Source organism: Dermacentor andersoni, chromosome 9 (assembly GCF_023375885.2).
Source record: "Dermacentor andersoni chromosome 9, qqDerAnde1_hic_scaffold, whole genome shotgun sequence".
Taxonomy (NCBI): Eukaryota; Metazoa; Arthropoda; class Arachnida; order Ixodida; family Ixodidae; genus Dermacentor; species Dermacentor andersoni.
In genome coordinates this window covers 134,725,551-134,747,323 of record NC_092822.1, presented here as the reverse complement: position 1 = coordinate 134,747,323, position 21,773 = coordinate 134,725,551, and the positions used below count along the sequence as shown (strand labels likewise).

General features: G+C 49.1%; 1 protein-coding gene and 1 pseudogene across 5 annotated transcripts in view; one reads left to right on the top strand and one right to left on the bottom strand.

Annotated features, from left to right (window-relative positions):
• LOC126529774 (protein shifted-like) overlaps nucleotides 1-21,773 on the top strand; it is a 384,912-nt gene that overhangs the window by 181,087 nt on the left and 182,052 nt on the right. The gene's annotated exons all lie outside the window — the stretch shown is intronic.
• Nucleotides 2,229-3,097, bottom strand: LOC140213191 (uncharacterized; annotated as a pseudogene).

Here is a 21,773-nt window from a genome sequence, read left to right as displayed (position 1 = left end):
TGGGAGAGGGCCGACGAAGTCCAGGTGTACGGTGTCAAAACGAGCATCCGGTGGAAGAAAAGACTTGGCAGGCGGAATGGGGTGACGCTGGATGTTCGAACGTTGACACGACAAAGAGCAGCGAACCCAATCGCGAACTTGCGCGTTTAGCCGAGGCCAAACGAAACGACTGGAAAGAAGCTTCTGTGTCGCGCGTATGCCAGTGTGCGACAGGTTGTGCACGGTTTTGAATAGACGTCTGCGAAGGGATGCCGGAATGTAGGTCTAGGTGTGTCGTTAGAAATGTCGCAGACGACGGACGTGCCGTTTGGGGTCACAAAGACGTCTTCCAATTTCAGGGACGTTGATGAATTCCGGAGTGTACGAAGTTCAGTGTCGTCACGCTGTTGACTGGCGAGTAAGTCGGCCTCGATGATGACAGGTTCCGATGTCAACGTGGAAACGACATTGACACGACTCAGAACGTCGGCTGGAACGTTGTCGGTGCCCTTGATGTGGCGGAACGTTGTTGTAAACTCGGAGATGTAGGAAAGGTGTCGAATCTCGAGGGGCGAGTAACAGGACGCCGAATGATTCGTTGCGTGCACAAGGGGTTTGTGGTCACTCAAGACGGTGAATGCACGGCCTTCGAGGAAATGGGGAAGATGCTTGATAGCCAGGTAAACAGCGAGTAATTCACGGCCGAACACGCTGTAGCGGGACTGCGCAGGCTTCAGTTTCTTGGAGAAAAAAGCAAAAAGCCAGTGGATGCCACGCATTATCGATGAATTGTTGCAGAACGGCACCAACGGCGGTGTTTGACGCGTCGGTCATGATGGCAGTGGGTGCGTCTGGCTTTGGGTGTCTAAGCAGCCTGGCGTCGGCGAGGGCAGACTTGACTCTTGTGAAAGCATCGGTGACCTCTTCAGTCCACTGAAGCACTTGTTTGCGTTTGTTTACCAGGAGAGCGTCTAGCTGAGCCATAAGTCGTGCGCACTCGGGAATGAATCGGCGGTAGAAATTGACGAATCCGAGAAATTGGCGAAGCTTGGTGAGCGTGGTCGGTCGGGGAAGGTTTTCGATGACGCGAATCATGGACGGCAGTCGTCGAATGCCGTTAGCGTCGACGATATGACCGAGGAACTCGAGTTTGGGTTGACCGAATTCACTCTTGGCGGCGTTGATGACAACTCCTTTACTGGCAAGGCGTGAAAACAACAACCGCAAGTGGTGAAGATGTTCTTCTGCCGAAGAGCTTGCGACAAGAAGGTTGTCAATGTATGCAAAAACGAAAGGCAAAACTCGGGTGACTATTTATGAAACGCTGAAAGGATCGGCCCGCGTTCCGTAAACCGAAAGGCATGTGGAGAAATTCGAAAAGACCGAAGGGTGTGGTGATGGCGGTCTTGGGAATGTCTTCTCCAGCGACCGGTAGTTGATGAGAGGCGCGAACGAGATCGATCTTAGAAAAGATTGTCGCACCGTGCAACGCTACCGTGAAGTCCTGAATGTTCGGTAGAGGGTAGCGATCAGGAACTGTGACGTTGTTTAGTGCCCGGTAATCGCCGCATGGGCGCCAGTCGCCCGTCTTCTTAGGCACCATGTGAAGTGATGATGCCCAGTTACTGGAGGAAGGCCGGATGATGTCAAGTTGCAGCATGTGTTCGAACTCCGCGCGAGCGATCTTGAGTTTCTCTGGGGACAAACGCCGGGGTCGGAAATAGACCGGTGGACCGGAGGTGACGATGTGATGGCACACGTCATGTTGCACCGGTTGCGTCCAGTCCGGCAGGCGCGTCAAAGTTGGAAACTCGCGTAGGAGCGCGGCGAAAGGTTCGTCCAAACTGGCAGAAATAGGCGCTATGGGCGATGTGCCTGATGATGAGACGCCCGGAACGGATAGCTGGGTCACGGAGTCGATGAGACGGCGTCGTTGGATGTCCACAAGGAGTCCGTAGTCATGCAAGAAGTCTGCTCCAATGACTGCACGACGGACGTCTGCAACCAGGAAAATCCAGCGGAACGCTCGTCGAAGGCCAAGGTTTAGCATGACGGAGCGTGACGAGGAAACTGGAATCCTGGTGCCGTTGACGGCTTGCAAAAACGACACAGGTGTCGCTTTTCGGTCGGAGTGTTGGCGGGGAGAATGCTGACGTCAGCACCTGTGTCGACTAAGAATCGTTGTCCCGTAACTCTTTCCGTCACGTAGAAAAGGCGACTTGTGTGTTGGGCCGAACCACTCGTTGCCGTTAGAGGTCGGCCGGCCTGTTTCCCTGCCAAGCGCAGGGACGCCGACAATGACGAGCGTCGTTTCCAAAACGGCGGCAGTAGTAGCAAACCCCAGGCGTTGTAGTTGAGGCTTCATTGCGGGTACCCGTGCGTCTTGATCTGCTGGAACTACGGCTGCGTGGGCGACGAGATGTGCGGCGATGTTCCGCTCCACAGATGATGCGTTCCAGGCGCTCACACAAGGAGTCGAGCGGAGATTGCCCTGCGAAGAGCAGGGAAGAGTTTGCAGAGCGGTTGTATTGTCACCCGGAGACGGTGACGTGGCTGCGATGGTTGGGGTGGCTACTTCCATGACTTTGTCGGCCAAAGCGGCAAGTCCGGTAAGGTCCATGGTAGAGGCTGTCGCCAGGACCATTTGCACGTTAGCCGGGAGTTGTTGCAAAAACAATTCGAGCAACAGCGTGTCGTCGATGGATCTCGCGTTGTTTCTGAGAAGCTGGCTCATTCAGCGAAGAAGTTGACTAGGGCGTCGGTCGCCGAGTTCTTCAGCGGGCAGAAGCTGCTGGATGCGAGAACGTTGTGAAGCTGCTGTGCGCTGTAGCAGTGCTGCCTTGAGATCGTTATAGGCGGCGTCAGACAATGGGGAGTTCAATAAATCTGCTACCTCGTCAATGGCGGCGGGCGAGAGCGCTACGATGGCGTAATGGAACTTCGAGGCTTGAGAGCGAATACCAGCGACTTGAAATTGCGCTTCGGCCTGAAGAAACCACGCCGAAGGATGCTGGTCCCAGTACTGCGGGAGGCGGACAGCGATGGCGGAACAGGAGGGCTCGCCGCGTTCCTCGGAAGGGTTCTGGCCTTGAGCTCTCGTAGCGTAGGTCTGGTCCATGGTCGTCTCTACCACAGGAGCGTATGGCAGTATCACGTCCGGGGTCACCAAACTGTGGCGACGAGCGACCACGTAGACCGGTAAAGTCTCAGGCTCTCGCAGGACAGGAAGAACCGACACTCTATCTCTTAGCGTAGCATTCTTTTAATAATCTCTTCCGGAACGGTAGCCCCTGCCGGAGCGTGCCAGCCGCTCGTGCCTCGTGTAGACGCGAGCGTCTACGTCATCTCTCGTGCGACGCCGATGCTGTGTGTGAAGGCATGTGAAAGTTGCAGTTAGACCGCAGTTGTTAGTTTATTAGACCGACTCTTTGTTTTATGTACGACAAACGACTGGCTACACGTAATTAAAGCAATGTTTTATTTTTATATTCATTTTTCCGCAAAAGATGTAAAGCGATAAACACATTTTGATCTGCCATGCAGTAGCAAGATGCACACATTACCTTTGTAACCTTCTGAGGAAGGGTGATTTAGCTGTTCATAAGGCATAACTATAGCAACACATAGAAAATACGATACCTTGTTGAAAAACGTCATAGGCCTGTGCTTTTGCTTTTGTTGCGAGGAGAGGAAGTGGCGTATTTTCTCTCAAGGGAGAGGTGATGTGATATCCTGTGCCGGTATCCAGTTTCGGTTTCGAATGGTTATGACCGCTGGCGCCACTCCGTGAATAACGCTGTAAGTGTGCCCTGATGTATTTCCTTTCCCCTCACCGGAATAAACGGATTCTTTGTCTGGTCCCCAACGCGAGTAGTCCGGTTCTTCTGTTGCGGCGCTTCGCGCCAGGCCGTTAGGCCTCATGTCGTAGGTCCCGCGTCCGGCCGCCCCGTCGAAGCTACTACAAACTGTCGACGAGGATGAACCTGTTCTGCTGCTACGAATGCCGGATCCTGCCCGGACGCCGCTAGCGTTGTACCTGTGCCACGTCTGGGTGCACACGGGGGTCAAAGCTGCCATGCAGTTTTGATGCTGCGGACGCCGGTTCCTGCCCGCACGCTGCTAGCGTTCCCCTTGTGCAACGTCCACTGCGCAGCGCCTTCCGTCGCCATTCAAGTACAAACTGGCGACGAGGTAAACCGTTTCTCCTGCTTGCTCCTTGCGACTTGCCTACGTCCTATTCCTGCGCCTCTACTGTTTCCGGCATGCAAGACGCCTCTTCCACCTCAACTTCCCCGCCTTTGCTCTCGGTGCCCAGCATGGCGTTCGCACCCCCATGCCGCCTTTCCTTGCCCTACCCGGTACTCCTGCGGTACCGTGGCTCACGTGGAAACGTTCTTCTTGCACGTTTGTCCAGGCGACCGGAGGCGAGGCACTACAAGACGACAGGAAGAAAGCCATTTTACTAAGTAACTTAGGCTTGGAGGGGCAGCGTCTCTACTACGACCTCGCGTCGCAAACGGACCTGACATCTACAACGTTCGAAGACATTCTTCGCATCTTCGACTGACATTATGAAGAAAGCACCAATCCCCAGGTGCATCGTATTATCTTCAGGGACAGAATGCAACGACCTGGTGAAACCTTCCAGGACTTCGTCACCGCCTTAAGAAGTCTAGCGCCTGCTTGTGCGTTCGGCGTTTGGCACGACGAGGCCCTTCGCGACCAAATCTTGCAAGGCGCCGCGTCAGCAAGAATACGAGAAAGGTTGCTCTGTGAAGGATCGTCCCTCACGCCCAAGAAAGTCGAGGAAATCGGACGAAGCGTAGAACAAGTTCACAGAGAACTTCAAGTTTTCAACAACTCGTCTGTCCATCGCGTCTCGACGCAGCGCCAAGATGGCGGCGCCAGCCATCACCTTCCTCGCTCGGGCGCGCAAGATGGCGGACCCCGCCACCCTTCTCCCTCGACCCGGCGGGTGCAAGATGGCACCCGACGGCATGACGGAAAGTCGCGACCTGGGGAGGCCGTCCGACATGACGCCAGGCCCGAACTCTGCGAAGCCAGTCGAGACATCACAGTCCATTGCTGCCGATGTGGTTCACCTCACCACATCTCATCCGATCCACACTGTCCGGCCAAGCACGTTACCTGCCGTGCGTGCGGAAATGTGGGACATTACAGTTTGCCGTTCGAGGAAACGAACGCATCGACAGTCCCTTGCTCGAGCTCAGCTTGTTTCCTCTACCACTGAGACAGAATCAGCCACTTCAGTCTTGTCTGTGCTTACAATTGAAGCACCGAATTCCCGTCCGGCAACAATTTAAGCCGAAGTCCTCATTGCGATTACTCCACTCAAATTGCTCGTGGATACAGGAGCTACAGTGTCGCTGATCAACATCTCTTTGTACCAAGAACATTTCAAGGGTTTTCTCTTGTCTCTTTCGAGTCGTCGACTCAAGAATTATTCGCAGCAAGAAATATTGCATTCAGGACATTTCTCCGTGTTTATCAAGTACCGCAACACGTCTGCAGCAGGGACATCTCACGTTACGAACCAAGGCACTTCTGGGCCTAGACGCCTTTCAAGCTTTGGGCATTGACATCCAAGGGTCTTCTCTCAAATGTCAACAAGTATCAGGAGCTCCAGCCGACGCAAACGCTCAGCTTCCGTCTCTACCGCACAACGCTCCGGCAGAGTTCGCCCATATGTACTCACGACATTTGGGTCTTGTCAAGGGCTTCATCGGCGATGTGCGTTCGAGCGTCAGTGCAACCAGTCTCAGCGAAACTGTGTCCTCTACCCTTGGTTCTCCGTGAGCAAGTCTCCGCTGAACTGCAACGGCTGGAATCAGCTGACATCGCCAAACGAGTCTCAGTGTCCGAGTGAATTTCTCCGCTCGTCGTGGTTCGGAAGAAAGAGAATTCCATTCGACTTTGCGTTGATCTTAGAGAACCCAACAAGGCTATAGTCATCGACGCCTTTCCACTACCGATGGCTGACAAACTGCTGCATCTACTCGCTGATGCTACTGTCTTCAGTAAGTGGGACTTACAGTCCGCTTATCATGTTTTATTGACGGAGAAAAGCCGTGAGCTTACTACGTCAATCACTCACGACGGTCTCTTTCGCTTCAAGCGTGTGTGTTTCGGTTTGGCATCTGCGCCATCCGCTTTGCAGCAGATCATGTCAGCTGTTTTAAGAAACTGCCCAGGTACCTTGTGCTATCTAGATTGTTTTGATTTGGGGCCGTACATTAGGTGAGTATGATAAAAATCTGCAAACTGTGCTTACCAGAATCTCAGCTACTGGCGTAGAGCTAAATTGAAAGTGCGTATACACCGTCCCAGAGCTAATTCCTCTTGGACATAGGTTGAGTTCAAATGGCATTTCGGCGATGGAAAAAGTCGAGGCAATTGTTGAGGCACCACATCCAAGTGACAAAAAGGCTCTGCGTTCATTTCTGGGCCTTACGGGATATTATGCAAAATATATGCCGCAGTACTCTGAATTGGTAGAGCCTCTTAGAAAACTACTAAAGCTAGAACAACCTTTTGTCTGGGGTGAGGATACTGAATACAGCTTCCAGACTGTTAAGGAAGTGGTTGCATGCGAATTCGGCTCTTACGCTAAAAATGTTAAGACGTACGTGGACCGTCGTGGAGCAGCAAAATGATATCAGTGTCGTCCAAGAGACATTATCCGAGTATGTAACTGGAGAAAGTCTGATCCTAAATACTCAGGTTCATATAAAATTTACCGTACAGTAGGTCGCAATACTTTCAAGCTTGAAAATGGCAAAAGATGGAATGCGTCCAAACTTGTGAAATGCCCGTCACGACAAGAGTTTTTTGAAAACTTAACTGAAAGGAGCTTTTCCAGTGACTACCCATCCCTTCAAGAGGATTTCCCACCTTTTCTTCCAGTTCGTAATGGTATAGGCATACCTTACATTTCTTGTAGCGTAAACGTGCATTGCGCACATCGTGAAGTTCACTACGGTAATGACCATCACACGCATCTTTTTATGCCAAAAACCTTTTCCATGTTACTTCAGTGCTTTAGTATCTTAACAGAGGGGGGGAGGGGGGCTACTCCTTGCATTCCTCTTAGAGTAAAACGTGCACTACGTACATTCTTCAATCCATGACGGACACAGAACTGTCTAGACTAAGGCTGAGAGCGAATGAGCCAACCATCCGTGTTATCCAAGGGGGTTAATCTGAGTTTTTTTGTACTCATTCAACTCTTATTATCATGCATTACGTGTATGTCCAAGTACGCATCTCTTCGTTGCCCTCCCAAAACGGGTACTTTCCGAACTTCAATGCGATTGTGTTCATGAACTTGTGTTCATTTTCAATGTCTTTATGTTTTAGGCTTCTTTCTTTAAAAAATGGGAAAGCCAAAGATGTCTGCTTAGAAAAAAAAGTCTGTGATAGGTACATGTACCTGATTTTTCTATTCTATAATGATGTCATAACCAAACACTTGTGTTACCGTGCTTACATGTGATGTCTTGTCCCAACTCATTTCAATATAGTAACACGTAGCATGTAGTGTGCCACATTTCCACTGCATTTATTTTTCCGTTTGGCCAACGCAAACAAAAATGTATAAATGATACATGGTCATAAGTCAAACCTTAGTCCTTCTGCATGCTAAATACTTGTAATGCGACCCAACCTCTAATAATAAATTCTGATTGAAATTGAAATTGAAATTGTATAACTGCTTACACTTCTGTATTCTTCTGTAAGTCATGACTCTTCCTTCTTATGCGAGGTGAGCGAGTGGAGCATTTGCTTTCAAGGGAGAAGTGATACAATATCTTGTTTCGGTATCCAGTTTTGGTTTCGAATGATTATGACAGCTGGTGCCACTACGCGCCTAACGCTGTAGGTGTGCCCTGATGTATTTCCTTTCCCCTCACCACCGGTATAAACGCATCCTTTGTCTGGTCCCCGACCCGAGCAGTCTGGCTCTTCTATTGCGGCGCTTCGCGCCCAGCCGTTAGGCCTCATGCCGTAGGTCTCCCGCACGGCCGCCCCGTCGAAGCTATCACAGGAGTGCTGACAAAGTTACCTGACCCGCTTACTTTATTCAAGTATGGCATGCATGGTTTTCATTCTAGGATTGTTTACACATCTCCTTAAGCTTCTTTTGCTTCCTCAAGACTTCTCCCTTGTACCGCTGCCTATGCTGGATGGATGGATGGATGGATGGATGGATGGATGGATGGATGGATGGATGGCTGGATGGATGGATGTTATGAGCGTCCCCTTTAGAACGGGGCGGTGGGTTGCCGCACCAAGCTCTTGCTATTATACTGCCTAATGTCCTACCTAGGTTAAAAAATAAAAAAGGAAAAAATAAGCACTATGAACTACTACACCCAAATTTTCCGATCCCTTATTGCGAACTGTGCTTTTGCACGTCTCCGTTTTCTGTCGTTTCCCTACTCTTCTTCCACCAATCCTCCAATCGCCCCTTACTAATGCCTACTGCGGACATATTTATTTTTCCACTGCTTCCGCTGAACCCAAGGGCTTCAAGGAGGCCAGTGGTGCCTAAATCGACCGCTGGGTAGACGTCTTCACATTCTAATAAAACATGCTCCATAGTTTCCCTAGCTTTACCGTAGCAAACACAGGCTTCTTCTTCCTTCTTATCTCTCTTTATAGGTGCGGGTTCAAAGGCATCCCGATCTCGCTTCGAAAAGTAATGAGCTTCGCTTTGAGTTATAATAAATTGTTTCTTTCCTGATTTCGTTTTTTTTTTTCCTTTTAAGTAGTTACTCATGGCAGGTTTCTTTTCCATTGCCGCCACCCATGAGATTATTTCAGCCTCTCTGACTTTCCGCTTGACCTTCTTTGTTGCTGTGTTGCCCACCCTACAGGCCGCATACTTGCTGGTAAGCTTCCTAGTTCTTTTCCTCCACTGTGAATAAATGTTTTTCCTGTACAGATACCTGAACACTCTCACAGCCCATTTGCTTTTTTCCATATTTCTCAGCTGTTCTTCATACTCAATTTTACTGCGAGCTTCCCTCAATTCAAAACTAGTCCAGCCCATATCACCCTGCACAGCTTCATTTGTAGCCTTCCCGTGTGAGCCCAATGCAAGGCGACCCACTGACCTTTGGTTCCCATCGAGTCCTGATTGTACGCGTGATTTAAACCAAACAACCGCATTTCGAAAAGTAAGTCCTGAAACCATTACGCCTCTCCACACACCCCGGAGCACCTCGTACCCATTGTATCCCCATAGCGCTCTGTGCTTCATTATGGCCGCATTACTCGTCCCTTTTGCTGTTATTGTTCTTTCTTGTATTTCCATATACCTATTGCCGTCGTTTATCTATGTACCAAGATATTTATGTTATTTTACCGGAGGTATTTCCTGGGCCTGCGTTGCCACTGTCTGTTCAATGTTTTGATTGAATACCCTAAGACTTGATTTTCTAAAGCTATATTTCAAACCTGAATTGTTGCCTTCCTGCCCACAGATATTAGCCAAACGTCGCAAATCACTTTGCTTGTTAGCTAGCAACACAATGTCGTCCGCATAAAATAAACCTGGCAGCTGCTGCTCTATTTCTGTACCCGCCTGTTTCTATGAGAGAATAAACCCGATATTACTTCTTTCTTGCGCCCTCTCCATCCTCGCCATGTACATCATAAACAGCAGCGGGGATAAAGGGCACCCCTGCCTCAGTCCCTTGTTGATATAAACTTTCTCCTCGTTCCTCATCCCTTCCCATTCAACGCAAACGGTATTTTCTAGGTAAATCTCTCTCAAAAGCTGTAGACAATCGTCACCTAAGCCTTCCCCTTCCAGAATATCCCTCAAAATCTGGCGGTCTACGTTGTCATAGGCTCCTGTAATGTCTAAAAAGGCCATATATAACGGTCTTCTGCTTTCTACTTTTGATATTTCAATACACTGAGCAAGAACGAATAAGTTATCATCTAAACGCATACCTATTCTGAAGCCATTCTGAAGTTCTCCCAAAATGCCATTATTCTCTGCCCATGCTTGAAGCTTTAATTTGATTGCCTGCATTGCTACCCTGTATATTACGGATGTAATGGTCAATGGTCTATACGAGTTAATTCTGTCTTTCTCCCCCTTACCTTTATAAATTAAATTCATTCTACTTTGTCGCCAACTGTCTGGTATTCTATCTTTTAAGACATTCTTTCGCTATTTTCACCAGAGCTTCCTAACTTTTTGGTCCTAGTTCATTAATCAGCCTAATGGGAACCTCGTCTAGCCCTGTGGCTGTGCGCTTAAAAACTTTCTCTTCCCCTTTCTTCCAGTTGAAATTTGTGAGCACCAGCTCCTTTTTCACTTGGGTCTCTTTCATGCTCTTTTTTTCTTCAAGTGCAACCTCGTCATTGGCTTGGAAAGATTCGGCTGTTATTATTGAAATGTAATTTATTTCCGCTTCTCCTTCCAGTCTGTTTTCATCTTCGTCTAGTATATGTTGTTGTACTGTTGTTGACTTCCTGCCTAATAGTTTTATGTGGTTCCAAAATATTCTAGGTGCGCCCTTCTTTTTATCACGTATTTTGGACAACCAACGTTCACTTTCACCTTTTAATTTTGCTTGCACCAGTATTTGAACCATAGACTTTTTCTAGCGGTACATTTCCCATTTACTGGTTACTTCTTCCTGCGGCAACTGCGCCTTCTTTGCCTGCCTGTGCTCTCGAGATGCTTTCTGTCGTTCGGCGATCGCTTCTCGTATCTCCCTGTTCCACCAGCTTTTCGGTTTGTTTCTTCCTTTCCAACGAACATGTTCTCTTTCCGTATTTCTGTCGTTATTACACTTAGAAGCTCATCATATTCCCACTCTTTACTTGGTGTGAAGAAGTACACACCAAGTACCGAGCGCAAGAGCAGACGACATTGCAGCCGTCCTCAACACGAGGAAAAGAAAGAAAAGGGAGGCTCGTGGAGCGCATGAAAAGGGGCTCGCGCAACGGAGATCGTTGGAACGCCGGCACGACTAGGGCCACCGGGCCTACGGAACCCACATCTACCGGTGAGGTTCACTTGACCGGGCGTCCGTCTTCGGGACAGGGAACGCCTCGGGTCGTTGTACGGCACGAGACCTCGGAGCGGCCTGCTGCAGCCTCGAACCCGCATCTACGCGCGAGGTTCGGGAGAGCGAGCGTCCGTCGTCGAGACGAGGAGCGCCTCGGGTCGTTGCCTTGCACGAGGCCTCAGGTCGGCCTGCCGGCATCGTGGAACCCGCTTCTACGCGCGAGGTTCGGTTGGCCGGGCGACCGAGTGGCCTGTTCTCGTCTACGGAGCTGTGGGCCGTCCACCTTTTCCTGCCCCGTGCTGCTGCGTCTGCTATTCCGCGCCGGTCATCACTCGACGAACAAGTGTTCCACCTCAAGGACTCTACGTGTCACCACACTCCGGACTTAACCGCAACCTCGTGAGACTACATTTTTTTTCTGTTTACGAACAACCTTGTATGTGTGGGTCTAGCTTAAGATATTTTTCTTGTCTACGTGCCGTCTAATATAATTGTGTGTTTGCTCATCATGCACCGTCTCCTCCATCTTCCTCCCGTCACACGCTTTGCAACGTGACGGTCCTAACAACATCACATATCTGGCGTCCGCGACAGGACTGCTCTTACGCTATCGAGAAGAGCAGCACATTGCATATGCGTGTCTGACGGGTGACGATGGAGACAGACAAGCTTACGGCAATTGGAAAAGAACTGGGGTTGACCAGCCAGGCACTAAAACAATGGGTATACGAAGAGCGCGCACGCGAAAGGGAAGCGCGTGAAGCACGTCTGGCTGAACGCAATGCAGCAAAAGAAGCTGATGCCGAAGCGCTAGCTAGATTAAAGGCAGAAAGGGAAGTCCTCGAGCTCAAGTTAAAGTTGAGGAAGTTAGATGCGACAGCGGGTAGCATGACTGCTGGGCAGCTTACAGAGTGTGTGCACGCAAGTGCTACCGAGAGCTACCAAAGTCCTCACAAACTAATCCCAGCATTTAACGAAGAACGCGATGAGTTGGATGCATACATTCAACGCTTTGAGCGCGTCGCAACGAGCCAGGGCTGGCCACAAGACAAATGGGCCCTATCGCTAAGCCTCTGTTTGACAGGCGTAGCTCTGAGTGTTGTCGGCAGAATGGCACCGGATCATGCCATGGACTATGCGACACTAAAACAGACGCTTTTGCAACGCTTCAGGTTCACGGAGGAAGGCTACCGAAAGAAGTTTCGGTCGGCGAAACCCGATAATTACGAAACTGGTAGACAGTTTGCCGGTCGTCTATTGGGATATTTCGATCACTGGCAAGAAATGGCCAATACGGACCGGACATACGATGCTCTGCGGGACAAGATTGTCTCAGAACAGTTTCTGATGACTTGCCATGAGAAACTGGCAGTCTTTTTGAGAGAGAGGAACTGTCAGGGACTTGACAAGCTAGCGGAAGCTACTGTCCTGGAGGCGCAAGGGTTAGTCAACCTTGGCAAAGGTAAAAACGAGAGAGAACCTACCAAGCCACCAGGTCAAGCTCGAACTCCTGAGCGACAAGAAGAAAAGGAAAGACCACGCTGCTTTCTTTGTGGTAAACGCGGTCACAGAGCTGCTGATTGCTGGACCAATACGAAGGGTCCAAATACAAATACATCTTTCTGTGGAAAGTGCCGCCGCACTGGGCACAAGACAGGTGACTGCCCCAAAAAACCCAACAGTACTGAGAAGGCTTCGTGCTTGATGCAACAAGTAGACATGTCCAAGGCAGTAAACGAAGAGACACAGACCTTGCGTCGAGTTCCCAGAAGTTTGGAATGCGGGAGAACGCAAACGCATAAACGAGACGAGAAGTCTATGCCTACTGCCGAAGGTATGCTTGAAGGACATCCCGCTACTGTCTTGCGAGATACGGGATGCGACTCTATTATTGTCAAAAGGTGCCTCGTACCAGACAGTAAGCTCACAGGAAAAATTTCCTCGGTCTGTCTTCTGGACAGACGATTGTTGAAGCTACCTGAAGCAACCGTGGAGATCGCGTCACCGTTCTTCACAGGCAAGACTAGAGTTTTATGCATGGACAATCCCTTATATGATGTTGTCCTGGGAAATGTGAAAGGCGTACGGAATGCCTCCAATCCTGACAATGAATGGAAAAGACATCTTTTTACACCGAGCGCTGCGGATGATTGCTTTAGAGCAGAAGGTGGAAACGGTTCTACTAATGAATCCATCTCTGCTGACCTTTTATCATCGGCTGCTAGTGAAACCAGGGAGAAGTCGGAAGTGGCTGCGACAACCAGACAGCCAAGATCAAGTCCGCCTTCATTACCAGTGCCAGCTATAAACCCCCTAGACATCAGCCCAATCGACTTGAAAAGCAGGCAAAGGGAGGACAGCAGTCTACGTAAATGCTTTGAAGCAGTGGACAAAGAGATGAAGACTAGGTTCGCCGACGTCCAATTCTTTATAAAGGAGGAAATTCTTTACCGAAGATACACACTGCGGTCAAAGAAACAAATGGAACAGCTTGTCGTACCCAGAAGCCTTCGTCATTTTGTCATGAAAATGGCTCACGAAGGGATCCTTGCTGGACATCAAGGAATAAAGCGAACGACAGACCGTGTGAGCGAAGAGTTCTACTGGCCTGGATTCCAATCAGACATCACGCGATTTGTTAAATCGTGCGATACGTGCCAGAGGACTTTTCCCAAACATCTAATAGGTCGAGTACCATTGGCAAATAGTCCCGTCATTGATACCCCGTTTAAGAGAGTTGTCATTGACATTGTGGGACCATTAACTCCCATGTCAGAGAAAGGGAATAAGTACGTGCTGACAATGGTCGATATGGCAACGCGGTATCCTGACGCTGTGGCACTGCCTAGCATTGAAACAGAATAAATAGCTGAGGCACTTCTAGAGATGTTCTCTCGTGTGGGAGTCCCACAGGAGATAATCAGTGACAGAGGCACATCATTCTCGTCCCGCCTGATGAAGGAGCTAAGCCGTCTTCTCTCTTTCACGCAGTTGCCAACAACTCCATATCATCCGATGGCAAATGGCCTTGTGGAGAGGTTCAACGGCACCCTTAAACAAATGATAAGACGAATGTGTCAAGAGAGCCCGAAAAAATGGGACCGGTACTTGGTACCCTTGCTTTTTGCTTATCGCGAAGTCCCTCAGTCAAGCCTGGGTTTTTCACCCTTCGACTTGTTGTATGGCCGTTATGTCAGAGGACCCATGGCGATATTGAAAGAATTATGGACGGGTGAGCATATTGATGATGACGCAAAAACCTCATACGGGTATGTAGTCGAGCTACGGAAGCGTCTTGAAGACACTTGTCGTTTAGCCAAGGAGGAGCTTCAAAAAGCAAAACTTTTACAGAAGAAACACTACGACCGGAAGGCCAGACCACGTCATTTAGCTGTTGGAGACAAGGTTTTGCTACTGCTACCTTCGGACAACAACAAATTGATTCTTACGTGGAAAGGGCCATTCACTGTACTTGAGAGGAGAAATGACGTCGATTACGTTATTGACGTCGGGACAAGGACGACACTGTTCCATATAAATCTACTGAAAAAGTATGAGGAACGGCCACCTATACCACCGCCATTACCGGAAGCGTCAGCTGCTTGTCACACTGATACCGAAAATGACGATCTACCATGTGTACCATTTCAAGGAAAAGAATCGGTGGCCGACGTGAGTCTATCGGAATCGCTCTCTCCTGACCAGCACGCTCAAGTCACGAGTCTACTGAGTATATACGAGAATGTATTCACCGAGGTTCCCGGCAAGACACATCTCGTCCAGTGTAAGCTGAAACTTACCACGAATACACCCGTAAACATGCGGCCCTATCCAATACCATTTGCTACCCAAGAAGCGGTACAAAAAGAAATTGGAGAAATGCTACGACAAGGCATCACAGAACCATCTGAGTCCGCCTACCAATCACCTATAGTTATCGTGAAGAAAAGAGACGGGACGATGCGTCTATGCATTGATTTCAGGCAACTCAACAAGATACTGGTCAATGACAACGAGCCTATACCTCGGGTGGATATTATCTTTGGGAGACTGGGGAACGCACAGTATTTTTCAAAGTTTGACTTTTCTAAGGGTTACTGGCAGGTGCCCATGGATGAAGAGTCGAAACCAATGACAGCTTTTGCTACGGCATCAGGCCTATATCAGTTCCGCTTCATGCCGTTTGGCATTAAAACAGCACCAGCTGTTTTCAACCGCCTCATGAGAAAAGTAGTAGCAGACATACCACATATTTACTACTACTTCGATGACGTGCTCATTGCCACTGAAACATGGGACGAACACATGGGTACAATTGAGTCATTTCTACAACGAGTGAGAGAATCTGGGTTGACAATTCGTCCAACAAAAAGTGAAATTGGTCAAAGATCAGTGAAATTCCTCGGCCACCTTGTTCGAAACGGTGTCATGCAACCGCAGGTCGAAACACTAGACAAAATACAGGCTGCGAAGCGTCCACAGACGAAAAAAGAAGTACGCTCGTTTCTCGGACTTACGGGGTATTACCGAGACTTCGTCCACAATTATTCCGAAGTAACCTACCCGCTCACTGAACTGACCAAGAAAAGAGGCCCTAATAAAGTAGTTTGGGGAGAACGTGAACAGAAAGCCTTTGATGAACTCAAGATCCTCCTGTCTACGCCACCTATATTGAGAGCACCAGATTTTTCCAAGCCTTTCGTACTCCGCACCGACGCATCATCAACAAGTATAGGTGCCATACTTATGCAGCGCCATGAAGGAATTCTGCACCCGGTGTCATATGCAAGCCGCCGACTACAACCACGAGAAATTGCATATTCAACAGTTGAGCGAGAAGCCCTAGCTCTTACGTGGGCCGTGCAAAAGTTCCACATCTACTTGTTTGGACGCACGTTCATATTACAGAGCGACCATAAACCCCTTGTTTACATCAAGTCGGCCAAGCACATCAACAGCCGTGTTTTACGTTGGAGCCTCATACTTATGGAGTATGACTTCTCGGTTGAGTATATTAAAGGCAGCGAGAATGTAGGCGCAGACTATATGAGCCGGTTGCCAAGCACATAAAAGAGTGTGTCTTTGGAAACATGGTATTTCAAAAGCACGAACGTTAAACCGGTGTGACTTTAATGTCGAACAACAAACATTTCCTGGCATGTTAGTTTCGTGGATTTTTTTTTTTTCACCCTCTATCGTGGTGTTGTGTCTTGTTAATGTAGTCATCATGCCGAATGTGCGGTGCTCGAAACTCTAGTGTTGTAGTAATTTTTATGTGTGCTCTTACATACCGAGTGTGCGGTGCTCGGAACTGTAGCACTGTGGTAATTTTTATGTGTACTCATACGTACCGAGTGTGCGGTGCTCGGAACTGTGATGCAGTGGTAATACTCTTGTGGTGCGTGTGTGCTACGGTGGACCAACAGATATCAAGTACCCTCAAGTTCTTTGAACGAAAGAACATTCTTAAGTAGGGGGTGATTGTGAAGAAGTACACACCAAGTACCGAGCGCAAGAGCAGACGACATTGCAGCCGTCCTCAACAAGAGGAAAAGAAAGAAAAGGGAGGCTCGTGGAGCGCATGAAAAGGGGCTCGCGCAACGGAGATCGTTGGAACGCCGGCACGACTAGGGCCACCGGGCCTACGGAACCCACATCTACCGGTGAGGTTCACTTGACCGGGCGTCCGTCTTCGGGACAGGGAACGCCTCGGGTCGTTGTACGGCACGAGACCTCGGAGCGGCCTGCTGCAGCCTCGAACCCGCATCTACGCGCGAGGTTCGGGAGAGCGAGCGTCCGTCGTCGAGACGAGGAGCGCCTCGGGTCGTTGCCTTGCACGAGGCCTCAGGTCGGCCTGCCGGCATCGTGGAACCCGCTTCTACGCGCGAGGTTCGGGTGGCCGGGCGACCGAGTGGCCTGTTCTCGTCTACGGAGCTGTGGGCCGTCCACCTTTTCCTGCCCCGTGCTGCTGCGTCTGCTATTCCGCGCCGGTCATCACTCGACGAACAAGTGTTCCACCTCAAGGACTCTACGGGTCACCACACTCCGGACTTAACCGCAACCTCGTGAGACTACATTTTTTTTTCTATTTACGAACAACCTTCTATGTGTGGGTCTAGCTTAAGATATTTTTCTTGTCTACGTGCCGTCTAATATAATTGTGTGTTTGCTCATCATGCACCGTCTCCTCCATCTTCCTCCCGTCACACGCTTTGCAATGTGACGGTCCTAACATCATCACACTTGGCCAAGTTCTTCCTCGACTCTAGTGACTATATTTGCTATTTGTTCAGCTTTCAAATCTGGACTGGCCATTTAGCGCTCCTTGCTCTCTTTCCCAACTACATGTCCCATAACTGCGAGTCGGCCTAGTTGGAACAGGTTCATTATTTAAAAGCTTTTTGTGCGCAAACAGGGACAAAGAAGAGGAGCAACACAGGGACGAGCGCTTTCTAACAACTGGTTTCGTTTTCGAAGAACTTCCTGCTTAATTACCCACAGATCTGCGCGATCTAGTCAAACAGAGCACGCCTATAGCGCATATAACACTTGAGATACAATGCCCTGGACCAAAGCCACCCGGTCAACATGAAAACATCAAGGCGCATGTAACGAGCACTTACGATGACAATACGTTAAAGTGTGATGACAACAGCGAATTTTCTTTATCCAGCAATTAAACAGAAGGATGGCTGATGCATTATTCCTTTTGTTTTTCAATCCAGTGCGCTATATATGCATATGCATACGTATATGCGCTATAGGCGTGCTCTGTTTGACTAGATCGCGCAGATCTTTGGGTATTTAAGCAGGAAGTTCTTCGAAAATAAAACCAGATGTTAGAAAGCGCTCGTCCTTGTGTTGCTCCTCTTCTTTGTCCCTGTTTGTTTGCGCACAAAAAGTTTTTAAATAATGAATACATATCTCATTTTCAAAATGATGCGTTTACGGTCACTCCTGTTGCGTACTCCAGGGTAGCGTATCGTTCTGCTGCCGAGTTCTAGCGGTGCCTGCCTATCGAAGCTCGACCGACGTTACTTATTCGGTAGCGTGGCGTTGTCGGCGGGCTGCAGGCATCCGGTAGACCATGGCGACCAAGCAAGAGCGTGGCGATTTCTAGTGCGAAACTTGCATGGTTTATTCAAAGGTTGATGAACATTGAAGAGAAAAGAATGAAGTGTTCAAATGTAGATTTCGGAGCCCCTCAAATATGCTCTCTACAATCGTGGGAAGGATCTTGCTTCCGTCGACGTCACGTGACCGGCACAGAAAGCCTGCTGGAAGGAGGAGGGCTCTTGCTTCCGTCGACGTCACATGACCAGCACAGAAAGCCTGCTGCAAGAAGGAGGCCGTCCCGCCTCCTGGAATTGTAGACGCTTGTCCGACACTCTTGCGCGTTGTTGGTTCGTGGAAGTTCTCCTGTAGACTTTGGCTGTTCAAGGAAAGGGTCACTCTAAAGTCGCACAAACACACAAACACACACACACACACACACACACACACAAAAGAAGTCTGTAAACACTGCGGTGCTTCCGCCAGACCGGCAGACACTAGAAATGGTCATGGCGAATTAGGAAGTCACGCTTCATTTCGACGAGGCAAGGTGTGTGAAGGTCGGGTGAGAGAAATTTCTTTCTCCACGTGGTGCAGAACGCCAACAGTAGCAGGGGTAGTCACGCCTCATTTCGACGAGGCAGGGTGAGAGAAGCTTGGGTGAAATCCCTTTCTACACGTGGTGCCAGACGCCAACCCTAACAATCCCTATGATGCTATGCTCTTCCTCATCAATGACCATTTCTGTTAACTTATCATGAATTCCTTCGGTCACCAGACAGTAATCAATGGTTCACTGCCGGTTTGCCACTTCCCACGTGATCTGCTTAGGCCCTGTGTTCACGATAACGAGGTCTAGCATTGACTTCCCGTTGTTCTCGGTATAGCCATCTAAATCCTGTATGTGGGCATTCATGTCACCTAATAGGACAACTTCAGCACCATTCCCCAAACCCTTAATGTCAGTGCTTATGCATTCCACTTACTCTTTCTTCTTCTCTGTGCAATTATTTTCGGTCTACAAATACGTAACGCCCCGCCAAGTTTTTTCACCACTCATTATACCTGATAATCCAAGGTGCTCTTGACATTTTGAATTTACTCTATTCCATTTGGCTCCCTGATGGATGAGCATTCCGAATCCCTCTCCCTTTCTTTCCGGCTTAGTTCTGTTGCACCCTTCCCAAACATAATTCTCAATTACTGGCGGCTCTTCCGAGTCTCTGGCGCGCCATGCAACTGCAGCATGGCGCGCCACCTGCTGTTATATTACGCAGGTGCAATGCAAAGCCTGCACGTATCGACCCTACGCAGCGTCCATCTCACTTCTCGTGACAATTGGCGCAACATGATGCTGTTGATGATGAGGATGATGACTTATTGGCATCCCCTTTGAAACAGGTCGGTGACAAAGTTACCTTGCCTGCTTGATTTTTCAAGTATGCGATACATGCATTCTAGTATTTTTACACATCTCCTTAACCTTCTTTTGCTTCCTCAAGACTTCTCTAACTCCCTTGTACCGCTATTTATGCAACTGCTGCGTGGCGCGCCACCTGCTGTAATATTACGCAGGTGCAATGCAAAGCCTGCACGTATCGACCCTACGCAGCGTCCATCTCACGTCTCGTGACAATTGGCGCAACATGATGCTGTTGATGATGAGGATGATGACTTATTGGCATCCCCTTTGAAACAGGTCGGTGACAAAGTTACCTTGCCTGCTTGATTTTTCAAGTATGCGATACATGCATTCTACTATTTTTACACATCTCCTTAACCTTCTTTTGCTTCCTCAAGACTTCTCTGTCTCCCTTGTACCGCTATTTATGCAACTGCTGCGTGGCGCGCCACCTGCTGTAATATTACGCAGGTGCAATGCAAAGCGTGCACGTATCGACCCTACGCAGCGCGCATCTCACGTCTCGTGACAATTGGCGCAACTTGATGCTGTTGATGATGAGCATGATGACTTATTGGCATCCCCTTCGAAACAGGTCGGTGGCAAAGTTACCTCGCCTGCTTGATTTTTCAACTATGCGATACATGCATTCTACTATTTTTACACATCTCCTTAACCTTCTTTTGCTTCCTCAAGACTTCTCTGTCTCCCTTGTACCGCTATTTATGCAACTGCTGCGTGGCGCGCCACCTGCTGTAATATTACGCAGGTGCAATGCAAAGCGTGCACGTATCGACCCTACGCAGCGCGCATATCACGTCGCGTGACAATTGGTGCAACTTGACGCTGTTGATGATGAGCATGATGACTTATTGGCATCCCCTTTGAATCAGGTCGGTGGCAAAGTTACCTGGCCTGCTTGATTTTTCAAGTATGCGATACATGCATTCTACTATTTTTACACATATCCTTAACCTTCTTTTGCTTCCTCAAGACTTCTCTGTCTCCCTTGTACCGCTATTTATGCAACTGCTGCGTGGCGCGCCACCTGCTGTAATATTACGCAGGTGCAATGCAAAGCCTGCACGTATCGACCCCACGCAGCGCGCATCTCACGTCGCGTGACAATTGGCGCAACTTGATGCTGTTGATGATGAGCATGATGACTTATTGGCATCCCCTTTGAAACAGGTCGGTGACAAAGTTACCTGGCCTGCTTGATTCTTCAAGTATGGGATACATGCATTCTAGTATTTTTACACATATCCTTAACCTTCTTTTGCTTCCTCAAGACTTCTCTGTCTCCCTTGTACCGCTGATTATGCAACTGCTGCGTGGCGCGCCACTTGCTCTAATATTACGCAGGTGCAATGCAAAGCCTGCACGTATCGACCCTACGCAGCGCGCATCTCACGTCGCGTGACAATTGGCGCAACATGTTGCTGTTGATGATGAGCATGATGGCTTATTGCATCCCCTTTGAAACAGGTCGGTGGCAAAGTTACCTGGGCTGCTTGATTTTTCAGGTATGCGATACATGCATTCTACTATTTTTACACATCTCCTTAACCTTCTTTTGCTTCCTCAAGACTTCTCTGTCTCCCTTGTACCGCTATTTATGCAACTGCTGCGTGGCGCGCCAACTGCTGTAATATTACGCAGGTGCAATGCAAAGCCTGCACGTATCGACCCTACGCAGCGCGCATCTCATGTCGCGTGACAATTGGCGCAACATGATGCTGTTGATGATGAGCATGATGACTTATTGGCATCCCCTTTGAAACAGGTCGGTGACAAAGTTACCTGGCCTGCTTGATTTTTCAAGTATGCGATACATGCATTCTACTATTTTTACACATATCCTTAACCTTCTTTTGCTTCCTCAAGACTTCTCTGTCTCCCTTGTACCGCTATTTATGCAACTGCTGCGTGGCGCGCCACCTGCTGTAATATTACGCAGGTGCAATGCAAAGCCTGCACGTATCGACCCTACGCAGCGCGCATCTCACGTCGCGTGACAATTGGCGCAACTTGATGCTGTTGATGATGAGCATGATGACTTATTGGCATCCCCTTTGAAACAGGTCGGTGACAAAGTTACCTGGCCTGCTTGATTCTTCAAGTATGGGATACATGCATTCTAGTATTTTTACACATATCCTTAACCTTCTTTTGCTTCCTCAAGACTTCTCTGTCTCCCTTGTACCGCTGATTATGCAACTGCTGCGTGGCGCGCCACTTGCTCTAATATTACGCAGGTGCAATGCAAAGCCTGCACGTATCGACCC